Consider the following 5,032-nt stretch of genomic DNA (forward strand, 5'->3'; position numbering starts at 1 on the left):
ATATATATATATATATATATATATATATATATATATATATATATATATATATATATATATATGCATGTGTGTGTATATATACATATATATATATATATGTGTGTGTGTGTGTATATGTATATGCACACAAAGACCCACACACACTCGCACACACATATACATATATATATAAATATATACATGTACACCTACAGACACACACACATATTTACTCTGATTTTAAACTACATCCTGTAGTGGAGTCCTGCCATGGGAATTCCTGAATCTCGAGGAGTGTGCAACCACCTCTTAACCACTATTCTCCTGGTCTACCCAAACCTGGAATAGTAGCACTTGTTAAGGGCCGAGCTATGGGGTGTAACTAGCATGTGAACCACTAGGAGTGAAAGCCCCGTACTTCTAGTTAGGACTTCCTTCTAAGAGAAGGTAAAGTCGTATGAAAAGAAAAATAAACTTGAAATGCAGTTGGTCTTTCGTCGTCTCAACTTGCACTGGTTTTTCCAGCTGGTTGTGCAGAAACGTTTATCGATCAAATGTGTGCAGCAGTCTCATTCTGATGTATTGTTGAAATTGTGTCGAAATTATTTGTTAATATATCGCTACGCTGATAGCTGTCTCGATCGTTCGAAAGATCGGAAAGGTGAAACAGTGCTTCAGCTAATAATATACACACTCTCCCTTATGCATTAACATATTTCTTCTCGTCTTTCAATACACAACCATTTACACATATATGCTTGCATATAGGGCTGTTTTATATAAAAACAGACATACATGCATGCACGTGTGTTTACACATGCGCACTCATACATACGTATAGGCACTAACACACAACACACAAACTCATCCGTGCATAAACTATCCATGCATAGAAAATTGACAAATGCATAGAGAATGTGTGTTTCTGGCGACAATGCCGAAACGAAATAGGAAACATGTATGTGTATGTTTGCGTGTCTAAATACATGTATGTGTGTGTGTTTAAATATGGCGGTGGCGGTGGTGGTGGTGGTGGGGCGGTTGCGTGTGTGTGTGTTTAAGTATGGTGGAGTGTGTGAAATTTGACGAATGGCCAGTTATTATTGGCGAAACCAGGAAAAGCTGAAAATACTCACAACCCATTGTTTGTTTTAGAGACCCATTCTGTCTAGTTTTCTAATACAAATGACTTTGATTTTTATTGCATAATAGAAACTGGTCTCATTATTTTCCTTTGCTCCCCCTCTTTCATTTTCACCCTACATATACATATGCATACATATATGTTTATATATATATATATATATGTATATATATATATATACATATATATATGTACTTGGAAATGGATGCGTCGCGTTCAATTAAATAATATAAATATCTTACATATACACTAACATACATACATACTTACATATACAACCGCACACACATATATATGTGTGTGTGTATGTATATATTTTTCTATTCACTCCTCTCTCTCTGTCTCTCTCTCTCTCTTTGCCAGAGGTATTTCTCAAACCCTCTATCATCTACTCTTTATTAATTAATATGCTTATTTATTCATACCTCCTTCTCCGCCCTTCCTTTCAAAAACTACGGCCCGTATTTTTTGATATTCGTTTAATAATCATTTTAGCATCTGTTTGTATTATATTCTCTTTTGCTGTTTGTTTTTTGCTGCACTCTACCAAGAAGCGATACATACATACATACATACATACATGTGGTTGGTAGAAATCCGAAGAAGCTATTGCGCCTGCGTTAAATCCAAGGCATACAATATTGATGGTGAAAATCTTGCAACTGTGATCCCAAAACTCCAGAATGGAAAAGCACTTGGAAAAGACTTGATTGGTGGATATTGGTACAAGAAGCTAACCTTCTACCGACCATATCTTATCAATCTGTACCAGGAAGCTCTCAATGAGAATAATAGCATACCACACTAGTTAGCTCTCGCAGAGGCAAAATTGATTCCCGAAATGCTGAACCACCCACATGGCAAAAATCTACTGGCCAGTTGTATACCAGAACTTAATGTATAAGATATATACAACATGCTTAAGCCTCTTCCTCCAAGACCACTGTGAAACCAATAATATCTTCACAGCAGAACAAGCAGCTGGGAAGAAGGGAGTCTGGGAATGTGTCGAGTAATTGTTAATCAACAAAACTGTGATGTCGGAGATGCGAGAGCATAGGAGGAACCTAGTTTCAATGTGGCTAGACTACAAGAAAGCCTTTGACTCTGTTCCCCACTCATGGATGTTAGAAACCTTTCAGTTTGCTAAAGTTTCAGTGAGTGTAGTCAAAGCAATAGGTGACCTGACTTCATCGTAGGCCACCATCTTGAAATTAAACACAAAGAGTATTATTAATGACAGAATACAGTATCGCAAAGACATATTCCAAGGGGACAACTTCGTTGTGATGTTTATTCTTTCTGTATTATTATTACAAGTGTAAAAATGTGTCGAAACAATTTTAGTGATTTTAAATAAAGAACGTCGTTAATTCTATCTATCTATCTATCTATCTATCTATCTATCTGTCTGTCTGTTGTCTGTCTGTCTGTCAGTCTGTCTATATACACATACACACATATATGTATGTGTGTATATATATATATATATATATATATATATATATATATATATATATATATGTATGTATGTATGTATGTATGTATGTATGTATGTATGTATGTATGTATATGCATATGAGTGTGTGCGTATTTGTTTCTATATGTATATATAAAGAGGTGTACAATACATGATGAGGTAAAAAGAAAAAAAAATGACGATATTAGTCAATTACTAGTATTAATTTCAGTGTAGAATTAATAATGTGCGTAGTTGTTTGCCGTAATTGCCGGAAAGATGAAAATAATATTTATTATTGACTACCAATAGTTTTTTGCTCGTTTTATTTTCTCATTACATATTTATTTCTAATTAGCTTTTTGTAATGTTTCCTGCATTAGATATGGTAAACTAACCTAACTATAGTACTTTGACGATAGTTAGGTTACTAGTACATTACTGGTGTACTTATTTATTTTATTGACACCCACAGAATGTGTAGAGTATCTTAAACCTGGCGAAACCCACCACTCTTCAGGTCTAAACACAGCTGATGTCTTCTTGAAAAGACAGGAGAAGAATCAAGGCCACTTCATGACCGATACTTTATTTATCGGTCCTCGAAAGAATATGAGGTAAAGTTGATTTCGCCGGAATTTGATCTCAGGGCGCCGAGACACAGGAATCTAACTACTTGACGTTCTCACCGATATCCTAACGACTCCGCCAAACACAGCTACCTGGAAGTTGACTTGAGTAATTTTATCTAATAGATATTGAATATATTAACTGGACTGGAATCGCTTTGCGCTAAAGTAACGTCAGAACATAACAGAGATAGAATTAGTAAACAAAACTGGAAAATGCTAGGCTTGGGATAGTTTATCAGAATTTTCTGGAATGCTATTTGCAATAAACCTGCGAAGAACAACGAGTTTCATCTTGTTCCCTTATTCCTTCGTCACACTACCAGAAAACAAAGGGTATATGACATCTAAGAAGTTATATCCCTTTGTTAGAGACCCAACACAAAACAGATTCCGAAGTTTTCGAGATACGAAATCCTATATCAAGTGATAACCCGTCCAAAATTAATACTAGGAGAAGAGACTGGTGTGGTGGAAAAAATGTAATCTTGGATTAGCTTAATAGATTTAAGTATTACCAAAATGATTACTCTAAGAAGTTAATTCCGATTATGAACTGCTTTCACATTGAGCATGACGAAAGTATGTAAAGAATCGAGTTGACAAAAATATTTAAGGTTGAACAAGACAGTTATATTAAAACGAGGGAGTGGGTCAGAAACATGATACGAGAAGGAAACTTTAAATTGCTAATAACGACACAGAACAGAAATATAAATAAGATAAAATGATACTTAAGAAGACATAGGGAAACCACCCGTCAAGTCGGGTAAGAGCCTCCCACGACTATTTCCCCGTGCAGTACTGCTCGTATTTGAAGAGTGGTGCACCCAAAAGTGCTGAGCAACATCGTTCGCGTGGGAGAAAACAAATAAAACACATTTCACGCCAAATGGGAGCATCTGTTTGAATCGGTGATAAGGTTTTACTGACAAATTCACCAAATATGCATAGAGGTCCTGATTCCTGTATGCTGGGCCCAGTACTCCTTCTTTTTATTTGTAAATCGTCCCTGCTTTCGTCCTCAATTTGATTACTCTGTCAATATAAAGGATTGGTCGGTTCTTCGAATTACCGTTAACATCATGTCGTAGTCTTTCTGTGGTTTTCACGACTTTTAGTTGATTTTATCTTTCCTCCTCCTCTTCTTTTTATGGTATAGGAGCGGGGCTTTCTATAACAGTTTTACATTACTCTCAAGCTTCCAATCCGCGCTCATCGCTGTTAGTTAAAAAAAAGAAGTGTCCCGTTCATCGGCTTCTCGTACTGAAGACGAAATTGGTAATCTGGTAATCTGGAGCACTGGTTGAAAGCGAATAACAAGCTTGGCTCAGCGGAAACTTAGAAGCGGACGACAGCGAAAACTTAGAAGCAGACGACAGCGGAAACTTAAAAGCAGACGACAGAGGAAACTTAGAAGCAGACGGCAGCGGAAACTTAGAAGCAGACGACAGAGGAAACTTAGATGTAGTATTATGATATATTTACAAAATAAACCATAATACTTGGCAATTGATGGCGTATCAGTATATATGTGGTGGGATCGTTTCCCACTGGATGAGAACTAGTTCATCTTGTTGTTGTTGTTGTTGTTGTTGTTGTTGGTGGTGGTGGTGGTGGTGGTTCGAAGGTGGTGCTGAATATCACGAGTAAAGTACTAGATTCTATTTGCTAATGTTCATCTTACTGGAAAATATAAGCCAGTCCATCTGTCTGGAAAAGTTAACCTACGACCGTTTACCGTTCTATCCAGGGGGAATTTATGTATGTTTTTGATTTGAGCCTTATCTTATCGTTTACTATATGCATATCTCTCTCTCT

This window comes from Octopus bimaculoides, chromosome 9 (assembly GCF_001194135.2).
Source record: "Octopus bimaculoides isolate UCB-OBI-ISO-001 chromosome 9, ASM119413v2, whole genome shotgun sequence".
NCBI lineage: Eukaryota > Metazoa > Mollusca > Cephalopoda > Octopoda > Octopodidae > Octopus > Octopus bimaculoides.